The sequence below is a fragment of the Spermophilus citellus genome, assembly GCF_964194105.1.
Source record: "Spermophilus citellus genome assembly, chromosome: 3".
Classification (NCBI taxonomy): domain Eukaryota; kingdom Metazoa; phylum Chordata; class Mammalia; order Rodentia; family Sciuridae; genus Spermophilus; species Spermophilus citellus.
In genome coordinates, this window is record NC_138184.1 from 123842418 (window position 1) to 123866669 (window position 24252).

Below are 24252 nucleotides of genomic sequence, written 5' to 3' on the forward strand. Positions count from 1 at the left end.
CTCAAGGGAATTGCATGAGTGATCCAAATTATACTTGGAATAGGAAAATGAAGCATTCTCTTTGTTATTTTTTGTAGTCTCATTAACAGATAATCTTTTGGGCATAAAACCAGGAAAACTCCTTCAATTTTCATGAACCTACTCAAGAATTTTAGTCATTCAGAGGACAAACAAAAAGTTATTGAATATGCTTGTGTACTATAGTCTTACACTGATATTCACAGAAGCACAGGAGCTGAGAGTTATCCTTGACCAACAGTGAGAAAGTGAGGACTTCAGTCCTATCATCTTGAGTTGCTGAGTTCTGTCAGCTACAAGAGCTTGTATGAGAAATCTGAGTTCCAATGGAAAAAGCTAACATAACTTTCCTATGCACATATATGAATACACCACAGTGAATATCCACACCATGTACATCCTTAAGACTGGAATCCTAATTAGAATAAGACATACTTCAGGTTTGTATAAATATGTCAAAATACACTATAATGTATAACAAAAAATAATAAATAAAATTTAAAAAATAAAATAATTTAAAAAGAGAATTCTGAGTTCCAGAAAGAAACACAACCTAAAATACGTTTTGTTTTCTTGTGAGACTTGGAGCAGAAATCTCAGCTAAACAGTACCTAGATTCATGATGTTTAGAAACTGCTCATGCTGTTTTTAAGCTGCCAGATTGTTGATAATTTCTTATTCAGCAATAGGATATACTCTGCAAGTTGTGTATACTGAATGATAACTGAATAGTCATATTTTAAGACTGTTAGGAACACAATCCTCAGGAACACACTTCATCTACAGAGGAAGATGACTAATGGCCATTCCACTTAACATAAAGATGCTAGTCCTAAGCAACACAGCAGTAGTATGGTTCAGAAATGAATACTAAGAATTTACTACATCTGCAGAAATAAAAAATATATATATTTCCAAGAATAAGGTCAGCCACCCTGCAAGGGAAGTTAGCAAAAGTCTAAATATGAAAACTCTGAATATACCTTCCACAATGCCATGTAGAATGAAGACTGCCCAGTGTGCCTGGTACCATATTCAGAAGAAAGTGCCATGGGAGAGGAAGAAACAACAGTGAGAAAATTTAACTTAAATGGAAGGATATTCATCTCACAGGGAATAGTTTAGATAAAAAAAAATTAAACTTGAGAAGAGTTAGATATACACTTGAGAAGCACTGTGTATTCTAGTATTGTTGGCCATCATTGCTTTAGAGTATTTATAAAGTTTTCAATTTCTTCCTAGATTTTATGTCTAGGTGCTGTACAGATTATTGAAAGTGAGATATTTAAACAGATAGCTATATTTTTAGAATTGTTTGTTTCAGCCTACAAGTTTGTCATTGTGTGTCTCCTATGTTCTGTGAGTCTGATGTTTAATGCACATATGTTTATTATTGCTATGTTTTCTTGATGGATTGGCCATTTTATCAATATTTAATGTCCCTGGTCTCTTATGCCAATATTTGGCTTAAAGTTTATTTTTCTTCTTAGTATATTCACCTCCACATTTCTTTTGATTACCTTTTTCATGGAGTATACTTCTCTATTTTTTTCTTTCATTTTCAACCAATACATATCTCTCAAGACTTATGCAAACAATATGTAATCAGATATGAGTTTTGAACCCATTATGGCCACCTCTGCCTCCTAATTGAATGTAATAACCATTGAGAAACTCTCTTCATTTTGCTAATTTGTTTTCTCTGTGACATATCTTCTTTATTCCTCAATTACTTCATTATTGGCTTTTTTATTTTTTAATAATTTTTCCCACTAGGGTACCATTTTGACTCTTTTCTGATTTCCTTCACTGAATTTCTACAATTTATTTTCTAGATATTTGCTTTGGGAACTTCAGTTAATATGATCAATTTATGCAATCTGGTTTCAATTAAAATTAACTTTAGTTCACTAGTATGTAAAACCCTGCCACTATATAGTTCCACCTTTCTGTTATTCTTTTTTTTTTCATTTTTCTTTCTGTTATTCTTATCTGCAATATGTCTTCCTACATACAACAACTAGAATGAGTGTGACAGAGAAATACAATTCTGTATCCAAGAAGATGGACTAATTTTGTTTTTTATAAAAATGGAAAATTGATTCATTTAAAATAGTGGTAGTTTGTTCCAGAATATAACAATAACAATTACCCAAAGAAATAAATGAATATAAGAGAAGTAGAGAAGATAACTTGAATAAATTTTCAAATTTTTAAAAACTTATTTGCACAGCTTTATATGTCAGTCTGAAAATCTACTCTCAAATATCTTTAAAAATATTTGCAGATTTTGTTTAACTTTTTCTAATTATAAACTTAACAGGAAGATCCCAAAGATTTGTCTCCATTTTTCCCATAAGATATTTTCATTAGTCTAGAAAGAATCAAACACTTGTGAAATAGTTCTATATTGTAAATATGTTGAACTTGGAACATATTTTATACTATTCTATTGTGTTATTGACTAACATAATAAATCAGTAATTTGTTTAGACTTATAAAAACATGTTTCTCTTTTCTTGTAATCCTTTCATAAAAGACTCTGCTGTGTGATTCAAAGTGAAATTTGTTATTTTAAAAAAAGTTCAGCTCTGAGCCCCATGGGAATGGATGTACCAGGAACTCTGAACTATTAGAACTTCAAACTATAAAGAACAAAGTTAAGGAACCTAGACTTAATTTGCTTCGAAGTATTCAAACAAATATCAGTAAGCATTTTCATGTAGGGACAAAGGTACTTCATGAAATCAGACATCTAACCCCAAGTCCAAAAAAATACATAAAACAGAAAATCCCCCATGAGGGAAATTTAATTGTTACTTGCTTGGAGTACTGCATTCTTCTAGAGACTCCCTGAGATAGGACTTACATGCCATAATATTTATACATTGGAAGTGGAGAGGCTGATGCTTGTAGCAAGCATGGAATTTTGCAACCATTCCATGTTCAGCTTTGGAATTGTTTTTCATTCACCCCCAAATTCCCATTTTCCCATCTACATCCACACCTGAACTCAATCACTAACCTACTTTCTGTGCTTTTAGATGAGTGGTTTTTTTATGTTCTTATAAATGCAATAATACAATTTGGTCTTTTGTGTTTGGCTTTCTCAACATTTTCAAGGATCATCCAGGTTCAATTATATATCAGTAACAACAGCCCTTCTATTGTTCAATAGTAATCTATTATGTGGATAGGATATTTGGATAGGTCATGGATATTGGATTGTTTCTACATTTTGTCTGTCATGAACGTTCACCCACAAGACATAGTGGAGACACATATTTTCACTTTTCTGGGGTAAGTACCCAGGAATAGAAATACTGGATAATATTATATATTCAACTTTAAAGAAGCTGCCAAATAGTTCATTGAAGTTGAAATGACATTTATAGTCCTGCCAGTCAGTATTGCAGTAAGGTTGAAGTTGCCACATGATTACCAATACATAGGATTGTTGATCAGTTTGATTAAAGTCATTTTAGTTGTGTGTAATGGTATCTCATTTAGTTGCATTTTACATTTTCTTAATGACTAATGATATTGAGTTTAGAAAAACAAAGTAACTAAAGTAGCAAAAGCAGTCTTGAAAAAAGAAGGATAAATTTGGCAGAGTCACACTATGCAATTTCAAATCTTACTAACTACTGAAATAAATCAATAATGATATTGATAGAGGGCTGACACAATGATCAATGGAAGAGTGTAAAGTCTAGAAATATACCCAGGTAAGTATGCCAATTGATATTAATTCAATGGTGCTAGAACATTTGGAAGTCAATAGGCAAAATAAATAGATGAATAAATACATAAATATCTATGCAGTTTTCACATCTTATTGACAATTGACTAAAAATAGATTATTGGTCTACATGTAAATTAAAAAGCTATAAAATCTTTACAACAAAATATAGGCAATGCTATTTGTAACCTAAATGTATTTCTTTAGTTCTTAGATATGTCTCCCCATAAATATATAGCTGGTGAAAACAAATTTTCATACTGAAATTAAAAATTTCTTTATAATACTTTGCTCTGTCAAATATTCTATTAGGAAAATGAAAAGGCATGTTAGATATTGGGAGAAATCTTTTAACAATCACACTTCAGCTGAGGGAATTTTCAAAAATATATAAATACTTTAAATTCAGAAGCAAATAATCACAATTCAATTAGAAAATTGCCTTAAAAATTTGAAGTGAGGGGTTGTGACTTAGTGGTAGAGTGCTTGCCTACCGCATGTGAGAGACTGGGTTCCATCCTCAGCACCACATAAAAATAAAGTAAAGGTATTTTGTTCACTTACAACTAAAAAAATTAAACTATTTAAAAAAATTTAAGTGACACTTGAACAAAGATAGAAAATGAAAACATGATTCAACATGATTAACTATTTAAAAAACACAACCAAGAATCCTGACCATATAGCACTGCACTTATTAGAAAGGCTATATATACACACACACACACACACACACACACACACACACACACACAACTAAGGACATCAGATGTTGAGGAGGATACTGAGAAACTGCACCACTGATGCATTGCTGATGAGAGTGTAAAATGGTACAGATGCTCTGGAAAATGGTTGTCTCTTTTCTTATAAAATGAAAGTAAAGTAAGCTTACTATATGACATAGCAATCACACTCTGTGGCATTTATTGTAAAGAAATGAAAACTTATGTCCACTTAAAAATCTGTAGACAAGTGTTCACAGCAGATTTTTTTTGGTAATTTCAAAAATTGCAAACAACCCAAATGTCATTCAATGGGTGAATGAATGAAGAAATTGTGGTATCTTCATACAATGGAATACCACTCAGCAATAAAAAGAAAACCAACTACTGATGCTCTCAATAACGTTTATGTATCTCCAACGAATTACTCTGAGCAAGAAAAGGCAATACCAAAAAGTTACATATCTTCTGATTCTATTTCTACAATATTCTCAAAACATATATATAAGAAATAAAGAAAAGATGAGTGATCTTCAGGGATTAGGGGTGTGAAGCAAGGAAGATCTCAGTCTTAAAATAGGATCAGAGGAGAATTACTTTGTAGTGATTGAACAGATTTCAGCCTTAACTGTGAAGGTGTTTATGTGATTTTATGCAAGTCATGAAATTTCATAGAACTAAACAAGCACACAGAAAAAGTGAGGTCACAAAAAACTAGAAAACTCTAAGTAAGGTGTGTTCGCTTGTGAATTGTGTCATGCCATCATTTTTCCTGATTTGGATATCCCATGTAAAATGTTATCTCTGGGATAAGTTCACATAATTTCTTAGTACTATTTTTGCATCTTCTTGTAAGTCTGAATATAAAAACAATAAAAATTTAAAAGAAGAAAAAAATAACAAAATTTTAGGAATAATTTCTTCCAGAGGTAACTTACTAAGTGTCAAAGTAGAGGGATTGGTGTGTGGATCTCAAAATTTCTGTAGAGATGAATTTTTTATGTTAAGAATGAACAAGTGGAAGAAAAACAGATGCCTTGGCTAATTACAAGTAAATAACAATTGAAGTTTTTAAGCTTGTGTGCTTTGAGACTAATTTTTAGAAATTTATCTTTGATTTTAAACTCTTCACAGTTTCTATTCTTTGCAGCTGCTCCCAAAACTAGTTTTAGAGAAGTTCAGGATTTCATTGTGAAACCCCTGAGTTAGATGATTTTCTAGGAAATGCCAAAATTCAGTAGGTAATACCATCTCAGTGGAGGACAGATGCAAAAAAAGAGGCTTTTTCTCAACAGCCTTGGGAATTTTAGCCTATCAATCATACAGCTGATTTTTATTCACCTTTTCAATTGCCAAACATTACACTTACTCTTCCCTAGGGTAAGTTCTTTTCAAAAGTGACACTTCCAAGCTTTTCCTGAATAACTAATTTGAAGTAGAAAGTGAAGAGAAGTGACTGACTGATTTGTTTTAGGGTGGGGAGGGCATAATTACTGAGGTTTGTAGCCAGTAATTTTTAAGATTTTTCCATGACCACTTTATATAAAAGTCATTTTAGTTTGAAAATAATGGAAAATACATTTTTAGATCCATACACAAAACAGTTTTGAACAAATTGCAATTGAAACTTACTTTATGTCACTTTTTCCTCTAGTTCTAAATAGCTTTGTTGGTATAGTGGTGTGTGTGTGTGTGTGTGTGTGTGTGTGTGTCTATGCACACATGTACATGATTACTCAGGGTTAATAGTAACTATTAGGTCAATAATGCTGGAGCCTGTACTGGGCTATACAAGGACAGACTGCTTTGTCCTAGGTTTATCACTGTAGCAGCCTGTGGGTGTGTCTTTCCTTCCAGAGCCTAGACCAGTTTCCCTAATTCTCCTGTCATGTTTGGCCTGGTTCTTAAGTGCGAGACTAGATTATGCAGAGTTCTGAAAACATTATCTTAAAAAAAATCAAGAGGACATTTGAAAGAGAAGTCTTCAACCAATCTGTTGTTACCCTTAAGACATCCTTTGTAATAAGGGCACTGCCAGTGAACAGACCGACTTTCTGCATTGTGCATTCCTGGATTTGCTCACTCAGGACTGAAAACCCCAGGTCTACACAGCAAAGCCAAAATAGGTCTACTCAATTTTATCCAGTTGGGAAGGTTTGTACTTCATAAGGATTTTCTCTGGAGATAGCAACTATTGCTGCAGCTGGAGATTCTCTATGGAAATGGTTCCAAATCCAGATTCAACTTGTGTATTTTATATAACTGCTGAAATTGCCAACCCACAGTCCTTTTTCTAATAGAGAGGTGTGAAGCTGCAGGTTCTCAGACAGATGCTGTTTCTGTCATAAACTCATGAAGGGATATGAAGCCCTCAGCAATTGAAATTCCTGTGGAATCTGTGAATTGCAAGCAAGGGCTGAAAAAAGCAGTTAGCAGAGCAGAATCAGACAGTCACATCCTGGGTTTGAGCACAGTTTTGGTTGTATATTCTGGGTTTGAGTACATTTGTGGATGTATGAAGCACAGAAAAACAATTTTAAAAAAAATTAAGAATAGCTTATATAACAGTTTCACATGGGAACCATAAAGATGGAGTCACTATGGCTATACTTACTTATACTTGTCTATAACTATTTCATTATATTCAACTATTGTTCTATTGGCCTATACCTATCCGTTACTTATATTTGTCTGTAACTCTAATTTTATTTAACCTACGAGCATACACTTGTCACCTTATGTTGTCTATATCTTATTGCTAACAACCTTAAATCCAACGTTTTACAGTTATGTGATTATATTATTGTACTATTAAATCTTACTATTACTACTTCTATCTTACTGTTACTTCTTCTGTCTTATAACTAGGACAGTCTAAGGTCACTTAACATCACTAAATCTATAATGCTTATCTTATAATCCTATTATCCTTTATTTTATTAATCTTTATTTCCTAATCCTAATATATAACCTATAATTTATTAATTGTATTAATTAATAACACAACTTTAATTAATTATGCTAATTGTATTATTAATTAATTAATAACTAATAATGAATTAATTAATGATTAATTCAGACCATAACAAAATCACTTTAAATATTTTCATAAACTTTGCCTCAAATGCATTTTTTTTGCTGTATAGCAAAGGGTGTCCTTTTGTTCAGCTGAGGGCCACTTCTGTCACTAAGCTCAAAAAAGACTCAGTTTAACTTTTTGGACCATTTCACTTTTAACCATGCTTTTATATGGGCCAGAAAATTAAACTTGAGAAAAAAAACAAAACAAAGTCAATAAAGTGACATTTCTTGCTAAAATTTTGAGCAGAATTTACTCATTTTTCTTTGCATTATAAACTGAACATGTCAAGGAAAACATAAAAGCAGGGAAAATTCCACTTCAATAAAATGGGAGAAAAGTGCCCCAATCTTGAGTCAGCTTTTGGGTATGGAAGCTGAGTATGGTTGAGACCTCTATAGATGGGCTATAAAAAATCAATTTACATCTTCTCTGATTAACAAAGCATTTCTGTTTTGGAAACCCAATTGGAGTGTGTTGGGGCATTGCTGGGTATGTGTTTTTGTGCTTTGATGCTGCAATGAGAAAGGAAGTCTTAAATGAGGAAGTCTGTAGTCAGGGATCTGTGAGAAAAGCAAGCTCTGTGGCTGGCTGCCAGCATGAAACAGTATTAGAGAAAAATGTGGGTGGCAATTGGTTCTGCAGCTAATGATGCTGGTCAGGTGGAGAGAGAAATGGAAAGTCACTATGTGAAAGAACAACGCTGTAAGCCTTGCTCTGGCCACACACCTGTTTAATTAACCTGGAAAAAAAAAAACTGTGGCTGATACTAGCAAGAAATTTCACAGGGTTCAGAAGCTGTTTAGAAGATGCATCTGAGATACTCATAGATAAACTCTTTTTCTTTTACTCACGCTAAACGCTAGACTTATAAAAGAATCCCCCAAAGAACAAACTTCATCCAAAAGGAGAGATTGTAATGGGGCCCTTATGAAGATATGTAAGAGGAACATAAAGAATAGGACAATGTACAATAAACATTTCTATTCTCAGTGATAAGGAGGACACTCAGAACTCCCACATTAGCATCTAGCAATTCTAGATACTATACGACCCAAGCAATATTTAAAGCAATTGATCCTAAGAGAGAAGTAAATACCTAGGTGCCAGGAAGGTCATGCCATTCCTGAAGGTCATAAGCTTAAACACTACCACATGGATTCTAACAACAAAATACCTCAGAAGAGGAGATAGAGGAGCTTCAGTATCTATATAGCATAACAAGATTGTTAAATATACTTAAAATAAGGGTATCAGAGAAAGAGAATATAGAGAAAAAGAACAGGCATGTTTAAAGAGAAAGTGGTTGATCCTACCCAACTGAGAAATTATGACTCTTAAGTTTGATAAAACACTATAAATGCTGAACAGGATTGGTTATAAAAAAGTCATCTATAGCTAGAAACAACAAAGAAAACCAGAGGACCTCGAAAGGCAATAAAAATCTTTAAAAAATCTGTAATCTTGCAGAACAGAAAAGCCAACAAAACATGATTATATTCTTCCCAAAAGCACATAATACTAGAGAATACTATAATGATATTTTTCAAGTGCTGAGGGAAAATGATGGTCATCCAGACCTTTATGCCCACCTAAAATATGAATTAAATAGAGAAGGTGGAAAAAGGCATTCCTTATTTGAAAGTATTTACAATCTCATTCAGACTGCCCAATAATATATTTTTACTGCATTCAGCATTCATTCTAATTCTTTCTTTATGTATGAATGCATAAAACATGTTTGTAAAGGTGAAATCCATTTGCCCCAAATCAGCTGCATCTAGGATTTTGGATGTGTTACCGATTGTGCCAGTAGATGCACACACATGAATTTTACGAAGCAGACGAAAGGTGGGTGCCCTCTGCCTTTCTTGAGGCATCAGACCTTCAAGGCACTAAAGTCTGAAGGGACAAGATACCCACTCTTAGTCATAAGCTCCTTGTTGTGGGAGAGGACAGGGGCAAAGCCCATTTCCTGATGTCTGGATCGTGGTAGTCTTAGCATGAGCTGAAAATGAGTTCTTTTCTTTATTACAGCTTATAGAGATTCTGTTAGCCAACGGTATGTACATTCCAATTATATCATAAGATATTAGAGTTCTGTGATAGTACAAAATTCATGATTGATAGTCACAACAAACAATTATGGGAGTAGATTAGTAATATCAAGAAAATCACTCTTAATCCAATTGTCACAAACTTGGAGAACTCACTTTGTTTCTCTAAGCTAAGTATTATTTAACTTGTCAACAAATCAATAACAAAATATCTACAAATCAGAATGCGATTGACCTGGAGTACATATAGTTGTGTCCCAAAGTGTGCCCCCTGTAGTTAAACCTACCAACATGAATTCAAAGTACCTTCTGGAATTAGACACTAAAATTTCAGTGGCTCTGAGGCATCATATTGCAAAGGTACTTTGACAATTTTCTGATTTTCTTGTTCTACTGTCAAAGTAATTTGTGTTTTTCTATCTGCTGAAACCAAAAATTGAAAGTGTATCTCTCTTTTGAACTTGTGAGACAACTATCATTCTTAAGTCGCCAGAGGATGCTTACAAAAGGAAACATATTGCCAAATTATAAACTCAGAAGAACTATCATAAAAATGAAAATAGTGCTGCTCCCTTTCCTTTATTTTATACTTTCATTTAGCTATTTCACGAAAAAGAGAGATAAAACCCTTTAGAATGGAAAGGCAAATTTTACCACTTTTTACTGCAATTTTTTTGCTGCAAGATTATATAACATCAATCTTTCTTTTGATTATTGACATTTCTTTATTCTGTAATGTATCTAATGGATATTCAGCTATTATTATTATTCATAATCTTGAGTAAAGAGTCACTTCTGGAAAATCACTATCGTTATTCCAATATCAAATCATATTCTGCACAAAAATACCAATGGGCAGTTTTACCAGATTCATTCTTTGCCCTTTGATCTCTTTCTCCAATCTATACTCTAGCCTAGGACATGGTAGAAGCACCCAGGGACAATTCCCCAACACTTCCTTCCTGATATCAAAGAGATTAAATAAATGGTCCTTAGGAGATTGAAGCTCTCTTCAAAGTAAGTCTTTTGTGTTTGTAACCTGCTTGTGTCAGTCTGGTTAACACTAGGAGCTGAGGCTTGGATCTGACATAAAAGAAATCTTTTAACAATCACACCTCAGCTGAGGTAATTTTCCAAAATATATAAATACTTTAAACTTAGAAGCAAATAATCACAATTCAATTAGAAAATTGCCTTAAAAATTTGAAGTGAAGGGTTGTGACTCAGTGGTAGAGTTCTTGCCTACCATGTGTGAGACACTGGGATCCATCCTCAGCACCACATAAAAATAAAATAAAGGTATTGTGTTCATCTACAACTAAAAAATTAAACTATTTTTAAAAAATTTAATTGACACTTCAACAAAGATAGAAATATAAAAACATGATTCAACATGATTAGCCATTTGAAAAATGCAACCAAGAATCCTGACCATATAGCACTGCACTTATTAGAATGGTAAATATATATATATATATATATATATATATATATATATATATATAAAACTAAGGACATCAGATGCTGAGGAGGATACTGAGAAACTGCACCACTGATGCATTGCTGATGAGAGTGTAAAATGGTACAGATGCTCTGGAAAATGGTTGTCTCTTTTCTTATAAAATGAAAGTAAAGTAAGCTGACTATATGACATAGCAATCACATTCTGCGGCATTTATTGTAGAGAAATGAAAACTTATGTCCGCTTAAAAATCTGTAGACAAGTGTTCACAGCAGATTTTTTTTGGTAATTTCAAAAATTGCAAACAACCCAAATGTCATTCAATGGGTGAATGAATGAAGAAATTGTGGTATCTTCATACAATGGAATACCACTCAGCAATAAAAAGAAAACCAACTACTGATGCTTTCAACAACGTTTATGTATCTCCAACGAATTACTCTGAGCAAGAAAAGGCAATACCAAAAAGTTACATATCCTCTGATTCTATTTCTACAATATTCTCAAAACATATATATAAGAAATAAAGAAAAGATGAGTGATCTTCAGGGATTAGGGGTGTGAAGCAAGGAAGATCTGAGTCTTAAAAGGGGATCAGGGGAGAATTACTTTGTGGGAATTGAACAGATTTCAGTCTTAACTGTGAAGGTGTTTATGTTATTTTATGCAAGTCATGAAATTTCATAGAACTAAACAAGAACACAGAAAAAGCACATATCATTTAGGTCATGTTTCTTTCAGCTCTGGAAAGCTGACTTCTGAGGTTTAGTGAATAAAAGATGAAAGAAGAATAGAAGTTCTTCGGGATATTTGATGATAATTTAGTTTGTGATAATATTTGTTATGAAATGTTATAAATGGTGATTGAGTGAGCTCCACCAGAGTAAAATCAAGTGGATAGTATCTCCATTCTATACTTGAAAAAGTCCTAAAGTACTTTACCCACTTGTCTAGATAAGTGTGTGCTCAGTATTTTACCTAAGATTTGCCTATCAATTTGAATAAGGAAAACTCTACACATGCAGAGACAGAATTTACCATTTTCTTTAATGGGTAGGCCTTCCATGTTACCTTTGTTAGTAAGTCCTACCAACATCACCACCAAAGACAGGAAAAAAAAATAGAAAGTTTTAAAAATGTAAATAACACAAAACCTCCCAGAAACAGGATGTAATGAAGCTGGAATACACCAGAGTGAGCACCAAACACTGTGCCACTGACTGTCACTGATGACAGTTGCCCTGTTTTCTATGTGCCTATGTTTGAAGGATTCTCATCCCAGGGGGCTCTGGGCTTCTGCCACCTCTTTTTTTTAATATTTACTTTTTAGTTGTACACAATACCTTTATTTTGTTTATTTATTTTTATGTGGTGTTGAGGATGGAACCCAGGGCCTCGCGCATGCTAGGCGAGCGCTCTACTGCTGAGCCACATCTCCAACCCTCTGCCACCTCTTAAAACATGGATTGGGCTTCTGACTTGTCTTTTTACTGTCCTTATTTCTCATATCCACAGAAGAAAAGTGGAGAAAACGAATGAAAATACATAAAATTGAAATTATTTTGACCACATAATACATAAAAATAAATTTATCCACAGTATTGAACAAAAATGAATAAATAAGAATCATGATATTTGTTTTTATTTTTCCTGGGAGCTTGGCACTTGATTCAATAAGTAAAAGCACAAAAATGTGGATGTTCATTTATATTGCTTTTGTTGTGTGGTTGGAATTTAGTAAAGTCTTAAAGAAGGATAGGAATTTTAAACTGTCCTGTAGGAAAAATAATAATTTTTTAAAAATCATATAATTATACCTCATATTTCCCTTATTGGAGTTTCTGTATTACGTAAACAATAAAAATGCAAACATTTATCCAGAAGACACTTGTCAAAATATGATTTATGATGTATAATAAATAAATTTCCAAATTTCAGGAAGAATTAAACTGAAATTATTAATTATTGATTGACTATTACAAATCTAGTGAAAATAATCTTTTAAAAGAAGAATAAATGACATGGAAAATTGATAGCTATAATATCAAGTAAAAACGTATGCAAATTATGGATACAGTGATTTCTAAGTTGCATGAAGAAATTAATGCATAATGAAAATACTGGAGGGAAACACATCAAAATCTCATTTGTTTTAGCCTTTAGGTGGGGGATTGTTGATTTGTTTTGTGTGGGTGTCTTTTTTTCTACAGAGAGAATGCATTAACTTTATAAAATAAGTTTATTTCATGATTGATGAAATAATCAACATAGTATTCAAATATCTTATCTTTATGAGCCATTACACACAGACATTAAACTTATTATGACAATTCCCAGCCCAATAAAGGTCCAAGTGAGCACAGTGCTTTCTAACCATCAAGATGGTTCTTAAACCATAATGCTGATATTGCCAGGAACCATTGGATTGGATCTATTGAATCAGAATCTTCTGGAGAGGGTCCCTGAACCAGTGGTCGCATAGGGCTTTTCAGTGATACTATTGTGAAGTGGGTTTGAAACTATCGGACAGGAAGAATAGCAGGGATTCCCAATTAAAGAGCATTAAAAATAATGAAGTATACATTGAGGAGTTGTGGAAGACTGCAGAGGTGTTCAAAGGGCTGATCAAAGGTGTCTGAAACATGGCACAATTCCACAAGTTTGGGAGCAACTATTAAAGCATTATCATGGAATTATTGTTTTCAGGGCTTAGGAAGTCTGAAAATTGTAGCAAGGAAGGGATCCCACTGATCCAGTTATTTTGGACACAGCAACAAAAATCTGACTAATACTGATAAATGCTATGTGAATAAAGTTTTTACAGTGTTAAATAAAATGAGATCATATTGCTTCAAAATTGAAGAAATAATGATATGGGTTTTGTAGTAATTCTTATGTATTTCAACCTTATGCCACCCTAGCTTATTACCTTTTAATTATGTGGCAAGAATAATAGTATATGCTTACCAATTTTGCTGTTCCTCTTCTCCTGGGAACGCAGGAAGATCTCCCGGCCCCCTGACAGATGGTGAGAGTCATGTTTCTACTTCTGTCGAAAAGGCTTTGAGTTAAACAGCTTTGTGTTACTTAAATTCAGAGGTAATTAAAATGAAAGCAAATGTTTTATCCCCTAGCTCTTCTTGGTTTGCTGCAGCAAATAGAAAACTACATGTTGAGGTGGTGACAGGAAAAGATTGAGGACTCTCCATTCACCTCAGTCCCTGAGTAATTAAGAACACTCTCCATCAACCTGCATAGGAGATTATTATGATTTGAATCTGAATACCCCACCAAGGCTCATGTGTTAAAAGCTTGGTAACCAATGCAGTGATGTTCTCAGGTGGGGATTTTGGGAGATGATTGGATCATGAAGGCTTTGACCAATCCACTGATATTAATAATTTGATACCATTGTTGGGAAGTGATGGAAACTGTAGGAAATAGAGTCTACTTAGAGGAAGTATGGCACTGAAGGTATGCCACTGAAGGGTATATCTTATCCCTGGTCCCTTCTTCTCTTTTTCTGCTCTTCAGCTGCCATGAGCTGAGCATCTTTCCTCTACCATTCACTTCTGCTGGGATGTTTAGGCTCCTTGAAGGCCCAAAGCAGTGGAATCAGCTGCCCATTGACTGAACCCTCTGAAACCGAGAGACAAAGTAAAATTTTTCTTCTGTAAGTTGTTTTTCTCAGGTATTTTGGACACAGCAACAAAAATCTGACTGATACTGATAGACAGTATAAGCACAAATAAGCCTTTAGTAAAAATCTTCATTGAATTGTTACTACAACATACTTTCATATCTCCTGAAAGAAAGGCTGATATTACCAGTTTTGATACATCTTGTTAGATTGTAAAATCTCAGTGCTGTTTCCATTATTGATAACACTTTTCAGATATTTTAATATTCATTCAAGATGAATGAAAAAGAATCTGCCTGAGTGTTCATTACCTTTTATAGTTATAAAAGTTAATTGCACACCAAATACTGGTCAAATGTGATTAAGCTTATATATTGTGTACTGATAATAGCAAAGCAGTATTGACTGAGACCTGGTCATCATGTTAATCAGAAATGAAATGTGCCAAATGAATCATTATTTCCAATAAGAAACACATATTTCCTGTTCAAATATATCTGTAATATTCAGGAAAAAAATGGTTATAACTGGTTAATCACAGAGTTCAAGGAATGATCAAAAGGACAAAAAAAGGGCAATTACATGAGACCTTTCGAAAGGAAGGCCTGATGTGTCATGGTTAGATAGCCTTCACCTCTGGGAAAAGCACAAATCAGTCCAATTTCTAGAGACAGGTTTTTTTTAAATCAAAACCTATGTTTAGAGTAATCTTTTTAAACCGTAATTACAATTTCATCATGCAGTTTTAGCTGAGATTGCTTTTCCTGTTTGAATACAAAAATTCATAATCCTTTACCTAATAAAATGATTATCTTGGGGAAGATTTTTGATTCCTGATTGTCTGTCTTACATTCACAGAAAGTAGATGCAACAGAGGCCAGTGGAGGGCTGTGGGTCTCCTGGGCATCTTCTCAGCATCCCCTCTTTTGACCTCTTATACCTCCATTCAACACACTTGATGCTACTGTTTCCAAATTAGAAATATGGTTTCCAAACTTCAGTGAATCAGCGAAGAAAGGCTTGTACACCTGAATTTTACAAAAATGATTCACAAGCAATTTCATAAAGAATAGAGTACAGGAAAAGCAAAGCAATGTGAATTTCAAATTCTAGGAACTGGACTTCAGTTTTAGTTGTTTAAGAGATTAGATCAGTCATCTGAAGCCCAGCAAACAGTTCTCCCTTCAGTAATCAAGTGTGTTCCAAAAGATGTTTCAGGAGAAACACAGAATCATGGGATACTATTACAAGCATCTGTTTCCAGAACTTCAACCATCAATAGTCAATGGTCATGCCAGCTTTCAGGATCCCTGGGCACTGTGATCATTCAGAACTCATGCAAGACTTCCCAGTTCCCATTGCCTTTAGTGCTGATTTGAGTGATATTTCCATAGACAATTTAATGACTGCCTGTGGACACCATCTGTATTGATTTTCTTTTTAAACAAGAATCCTCTGTTATCCTTATATTAAAACTTTGAACTTTAGGATACTCAGGAATAAATGATGTCCCAAGGGCAATGATTGTGTATTGCTATTCAACAATAACCTTGTGTGAATGCCTTTCAGAATTATATACATCTGCACAATTGTTGGTGAAAAGAAAAGGTGAATTTACTCAACAAAATTCCTCATTATCAAAGCTGCCTAAATACCCATCCAGTACATTCCAAAGCGACTTGATATTATTGATGTTAGGAAAAGACTTGGTGAGTTTATGGTGATTATTCAACATTATTAATTTAAAATTAAACCCTCATATTGTTTAAACAGGGCACTATTTTCTGTATGGACATTTTCATCCCATCTTTTGTGAAGTTGGAGAGATTAGAAGACATTTAAAACTTTATGGGGGACTGTGTACATGAACAAGAGAATGGCCCATGGATGATTCCAATCATGCCTAATAAACCTACTTACATCAGAAATACATGGTTGGTGAGACTGTGTATTGCAAAGACTAAAAATGTATGAAATGAAAAATGGGAAATTTTCAAATTTTAGACACACTTAATGCTAATAATTTGAGCTTTTACTAGGAACTGTGAAATAGAATCTCTATAGAAAGCCACTATCATTTCCAGAAACAAGAACAGCCTTAATGCTTCTATTCATGATTTAAACCCTATTTGTTTTTATTCATGAACTTTTATGCATGCCAAAGTGCTACAGTATGATTTGTATGAAATGCTTATTATTGCTCTAAAAGTATTAAACCATAGACCTTAGACTTGTGTCTTTTTAAAAATGATGGGTGAGGACACAGACTTAATTTATATTTCCTTATGGTGGTATCTAATGGTTGTCATGGTGCCTCATGTTTATATAAATGGGGAAACAAAGTCAGTCTTTTCTGAAACAAAGTGAACTCTGCTATGATCTAGTTGTTTTGTCAACAAGGTCAAACTTTGGAAATAAGAATTTACAGGAAATAATTTCCATACGTGAAATGAGATAACCCCCCACACTCCTCCAACATTTTAACAAAAAGGAGAAAAAAATAGCCTCTGACATCCAGGTGGCATTTTATAATAGTGATTTTGTGACTCTGATGAATCAGGACAAAAATAAGATCATCCTGTAATCATGTCTGAACACACAGAAACATAAAAAAGGAAAAACAATTATACAAATACATAAGTTTTCAGAGGACATAGGGACAAAGGCACACTCCCACATTGTTGATGGGACTGCAAATTATTGTAATCATGCTGGAAAGCAGTATGGAGATTGTTCAAAAAACGAGAAATGGAGCCATCAGATGACCAGCTATCTCACTCCTTGGTATATATCCCAAAGATCTAAAATCAGCATACTATAGGAATGCAGACACATCAATGTTTATAGCATGCTCTAATAGCCAAGGTATGGAATCAACCTAGGTGTCCTTCAGTGGGTGAATGGATAAAGTAAATGTGGTATATATACACAATGGGGTATTACTCAGCCATAAATAATAATTAAATTATGGCATTTGCCAATGAAAGGTGGGATTGGAGACTCTCATGCTAAGGTAAATAAACCAGACCTAAAGAGTCAGATGTTTAATGTTTTCTCTGGTATGTGGCAGCTAGTTCAAAATAAGATACAAAGAAAAAATAGAGAAAGAGAAAGAAAAAAGGCAGGGGGTGGCAGTAGTCAGGAATTCTATTAAAATAGAAGAAAGATCAGTGAAGTAGTTGAAGGGGATTGGAGGGAGAGGGAGGATGGACAGGGTAAGGCAAGAACAGTAGAATGAATCTGACCTAACTTTCCTGTGTACATATATGAATATACCACAGAGAATTCCACCATTGTATATATCCTTAAGACAATAATTAAAAAAAAAACTATAAGTAAGAAGCAGAAAGATCAGCACAGTATAGGGAAGGGACCAGCAGGAGGGAAGAGAATGAGGAAAGGGGAAATATGGGGGACTGAATTAGAGCATACTATATTCCATTGTTTTTATAATTATGTCAAAGTCAAACTTAATGTTATATATAACTTTAAAAAGCCAATAAAAAGAAAAAAATCCAATGCAAAGTGACCATATACCCTGTCTAGTATGAGTGACCACTGCTTGCTGACCAATCACAGCTCATCCTTGATTTACTCCTAAGTCTTACAGAGAAGGGTCGTGAAGGCAATTACAGAATCATCCTGGGTCCCTGCTCCTCTGGCTGGTGAACTAGTGTGCAGGTATCATTTGTCCACTAGAGGAAACTTCTGGGACATAGAGGCCAGCCAGGTCTGCGAGGAGTTTATTAAGCAGTGGTATTCAGGAGGTCTTCTCCAACAGGTGACCCTCGAACAGACTTGCCTGGGTTCAGCATCCTCAACCTCACCTCGTTTCCGGAGATCTGCTTGGTGCTGCTTCCTCTGCCTAGCGCCAGGGGGCACAGTCCAGCTCCTTAACTCTGATGATCAGACTTTGGCTCCGCTCTGGGGACACACAATTCTGCCAGCTCTGTTCTCTCAGACCTTGGATTCTCTTAAGCATTTGACACTCTTTCTCTTTCAACCCAAAGAGGCCACCTCCACATGTCCCTTGCACACTTCCATCTCAATGGCACAGTTTCACCAAGAGCAATTTCAAATGGTAGGAGAAGCTTTGGGGAGCTTTGAGCACAAAGGAGTTCTTTTGCGTGAAAAGTGGCTTAGAACAAAATTGAAGAACTTCGTGAGAGCCTTCATCTAAAAGAGACACATTTTGTATATGAAAGGAGGCGTTCCTCCCGGGTTCCTGTGCCGTGCGGATTAATTGTGCTGGTTTTCTAATTGTATGGTTTGACAACATTCATCAAGATCCCACGTTATGTCAAAGCCAGCTGTATGCCACCCACTTTGGCATGTCTTTATATCAAAGCCTTTTTTTTTATTATCTCTGAATATTCTTCCCAAGAACATGATTAGTCTTTTACAGTGATTATTATATATTTGCCTCCTTCCCATTTTTCTATTACTCTTCATTTTTACCTTACTTTAAAGATTGAATGACCATAAAACAAATAATTCGCTTTTATGTGTTTATTCTGTGCATATCTTGTCCAAAACAGTAAAAACTCTATGGAGGAAAGAAAAGTTAACTAAATAGTTTCTTTTTTTGGTGGATCTTTAAAAGTACATTTACAAAATAGCCTTAGTTACTATAGCTACAAGCTAAGGAAAAAAAGACTTTAGTTCTAAGCTAAAAGACAAGATTTAGGTATAACTCAGAGTTGTTAAAAAATCAGTTTACCATACAAAAGTAATGTTCAAATATATTTTGGTTTATATAAGACTGTGTTTAATTGTTTTTTTTTTTTCCAGATTCAAAGGAACCAAAATCCCTAAGTTGTCTTTATGAGGTAAAGAATCATTTTTTTGTGATGTGTTTAAAATTTAAAAAAAGTATATTTACAAATTGTGGTTGATAACATGGAATGATATTGGATATATTTTTTCAGAGTTTAATTTCATACCATTCACAGAATACTAAATAATCATACACAGATAATTTATTAGCAAATATATTATCTATACTTGTATGTAATATATAACATATTTGTATATAATATTTGTAAATCCTTACATAACTTTCAGGTCTTAGGCAAATAATCAAGTTAATTAATAAATAATCTTTGAATTCCTGGACAGTTTATAAATAAGAAACAGTTTAAATATATCTTAAAATCAATATCAATTTAATTGTAAATTTTAGTTGATCCTTACTTTTTAAATGACAATAGGGTAGCCAAATATGAAATGCCTTTGGGATCATTATTGGTGGGAGATATTGATTCCTCTGTGTACCCTCTTATTTGCAGTCAGCGATCTCAAAACTCTGGCCTCCAGATCCTTTTCCCAAAGCTCAACTGATTAGTTCAGGTCCACTCTCACCTAAGGACAGAGAATTCTCGAGGTGTGCACACTACGGGGGCCGGAATCTTAAGGGCCATTTTGGAAGGCTACCTATGATCAACATAAAGACAAGCATAACAACTACCTTCAAAAAAGGCTATTTCCAGTATTCTAGATCCATAAACATTTATTTTTCCGCTTTGTTTTAGAAAGTTCTGGACAGGCACTGGAATACTAACTTCATGAAGGACCTACTGCTTATTTCAGCCTTTCTTAAAATTTAATAGGTAAGACAACTCCACCATGTTTGAGAGCTATAGCCAGAAGAATGAAAAAAGCCAATACTGCAATTTATTTCTAGGCTTTTCTGTAAGCCTCCTGATTCTCCATACCATGCAGATTCTTCTGTTGTCAGGAAACCTTTGGAAACCTGTCCCGTGGAAAGGAAAGTTCTGGGTATTTTTTTCCTTAATTTTGGATAATTCTGATTTGTGTGCATTCATGGTTCACACTTAAAAACAAACACTTAAACTTCTCAGGCTATCCTCTTATAGACAAAAATTGAACCTTGAAATAAAAGCTTTTTATAAAAAGTAAATCAGTTTGTATAAACCGTCTTTGCTCACACCTTTGAACTGACAGATGATATAATATATTTATATTGATAGAAGTTGTGTGATATTACATCATCTATGAATCTCAAATTGCCTAGATTTCCTGATTGTTACTGGGACCCATATGAAATATATTATAAATTACCACAATGCTTGGGTGTTATCTAAGAATACAACCATAATATCATTATAATGTATTGGAATTAATAATACTTTGGTGTTCTGGGTTCAACATGTTAATAAAAATACCTATAAGTAAGAGAATAACATTATTAGTCACTGGTAGTCTGGCACTACCCAGAATTTAACAAAGTGATTTCATACTATTACTCTTACTACCACAAAATTAATTAGGCATGATGTGGCACCAAGATTGAAAGGTAATTTTAAGAACCACTGCTGAGACCTTTCCAATATGTGCCCATCTGCCATGATGTAATGCTGGCCAGAATGAACACCTGGGACAGAAAAAAGAATGAAAGCCTTCAGGTCACTGTGACTATCCTCAAGGCACTATGATGATATTCTGATTATTGTTATTAATTATTTGAGCAGCATGAGCATTTTCCTCCTATAAAATGGTAGCTATTACAGTTATAGACATTTAAAAATAAATACTTTGTTTTACTTTTCCAACTTGTTGAATCTCAACTTTTCTCTTGATACTAAGGGTATATTTTTCAGTGACACAGCAAAAAACAAACAAACAAAGAAAAACTGAGAACTTTACTTTCTCACTCAGAATTTCTACTCCCCTTACTATCCAAAAATATCAGATAAACAAAGAAACACAAAGGAAAAAAATTGTGAAAATTCTGAAACCCAACTTACCAATTCTCAAAAATATCTCAAACTTCAGAAGGGTCCAGCATATCTCTCTGTGGCATAAAATTTACTGAGCTATAGGCATTTGTGTTTATGAAGACACTTGTCTTCCATAAACCAGAACACCCCAAAAGAATTCAATTGTCTTACATTCCCCTCCTTGGAAGTGATCAGGGAACACTGAGTCTTCTCACAGGAGACTTGCCAGAGAGAACTGACAGTGGGTAAAATATGCAGATGAAAATGCTTTTTACTTTAAAAGTTGTTTTGAAAATTTCTATTGAAATTAATAATATTTTCATATCCTGAGTTTAATCTCTTATTAAAGATACCTATAAATAAGAGAATAACAGAAATATTAATAGTCATTGATAATCTTGGCACTGCCCAGAAATTGAAAAAGGGAAGGACACTTGTGTGGACCACCCATATTTTGATGAGACAGGTGGCTTCCATTTCCCTGCTTTTAACACAATTAGTTAATACCTTGTTAAATTGACATCCAATAGGTAAAAATGAGTTTTCATAATATTTAGCAATGTGATATTTTAAGGAAGAGTTCAAATAACAGTTATATTACTAACAAAATTTCAATTCTTTCCCCACCTGTATTTACAGGTGAACATGTTTTTGATTGAACATGAGCTAATTGAACTAGAAATATTTCCATTCCTCTCACAAAGGAATATATTTACCATATAATTTTACTTATTAATAACTTTTAAAAGTATGTTTAAATAGTTCGCTCAATTGTGAATCACTAATAATTAAAAATAGGACTCAATCTAGAGAACTTACTTATTATTTAGGGTTCCATCTTTCAAAATTGAAATTTCTTATTATATACATATTTTTTCAAATAAAAGTATAATAGCATGAAATAATTTAAAAATTTGCAAGACTATAACATAATACATTAAATCTGATTTTAAGGTAGATGTGGATCCTGGTTGAGATAAAATGTACTTCACATTTGTATAAATGTCAAAATATACTCTACTGTCATGTATAACTAAAACAAACAAATAAAAATTTGAAAAATTTTACAATGTAGAATGAAAGTTACTTTAAGAATAAAAAACAAAGACTTAAATTTGTTGCCAATAAAATTACTTATGCAAACAGTTTCAAAATGGATGATGTATGGATATATTCTTGTACTTAATTCCCTTTCCTATTTAAAACATATATGTGACAATTATATTTTCAATATAGGCAATTGGAATATGCCAGACATTATGATTTTTTAAGTTTTTAAGTGCATTATGCTTTTCTATAAAAAAAATGAGATTACTAAAAAATATCGGAGGGATATGTAGTTTTTTTTCAAAATTAATTTAGAATACAGAGAACATAATTTACAAACCACAAGACTAGATGGCTTTTGGCATATAAGATTAGCTAATCTCGTTTTTGCCTTAGGTATCTCTTCTATAGCAAGTTACACTTGAGGCTACTTTGACTCTGTTTGAGGAGGAAACTCTCTTACTCTATCCTCTTCTGACCAGTATTGGAGACGCACAAATTAAAACGACAGAAGACTGATTAGCAAAAGAAAAATAAGCATCAAGTTACAGGAATTCAAGAAGAAATGTGACTCAAAGAGATGGTTAGAATTTGGGGTATATAACATCTTAGAAAGGGATAAGAAGGGGAAGAGGGTCACATCTGGGAGAAAAAAAATCATTTTTAGGATAAATAAGTGAGCCCTTAGGAGAGCAGAGAGGAGATATGACAATTTCATGACAATGTCTTATCCAAGTACTGACTTGCGCTGCCTTCTTGTCTATGGTAATAAGTAAATCTTCTTTTCTTGTGAAACTTTCAGAGGACTTATGAAAGTTCAACACTTGGGGAAACTTTGGCTTTATAAGATAGAGTAGTTTAGAAAAAGTCTCTTCCTGCAACTGATGAATCTCAAATGTCATCTCAAAAAAATTCACTGTGGCATATTTTGGGCCACTTCACTCTCATTTTTAATTTTTTTTTATTATAATCAATATGTCTGCTTTTCATTATTGTTCATGCCAATTGTCTGCTAAACTGTGCACAAGAATTTTCTGGAAAATAACAGAAAAAAACTTCAAATTCCCATAGCTATATCAATTAATTATTTATTTAATTAAAATTAATTAAATCCATATCAATACTTAAATTTCCAGGAGGAGACACTACAACTGAGTACCAAGATTAATTTTATATAGCCCCATTGATCAGGTTAGGGGATCTCATGATTGGGAACATGTCTAAATTATCAGTACAAGCAACTCTTCTGTTGAAATACTCGTGGGGTTTGACCAGTTTCTATAAATCCACTTCTTTGAAGTTATACTGTAGAATTTGTAGATGTGGATTTTGAAATACACACCACTGTCCTGATACCACCATTTTACCTGCTAAGTTCTGTTCTGTTCTTCACAAAGCCTATTCAAATTTTAGAGTATTTCTCAATGAAAATGGTTACCTTTTTCTGCCCCTGAAATTTTATTAAGGAGAAATTGCTCTCATATACATTAGTTTAACATTTTAGATTTACCATGTCTGTGAATTACTCACAAAAATCCTGCCCTTTAGAAGACATTATATTTCTAAAGAAAAAGAAAATCACAGTGAATATCAAAAACACTTCTCTAATAACACAGAGAAGATGATTTTAATGTAATGTCTTTTGGTATAACAGAGGACTATTCAGGTTTTCTTTCTGAAATGATAACAGAAAAGCTTTTAAGGAAGGGGAAAAGCAATATTGCTTATAAAAACATTTATTTTAA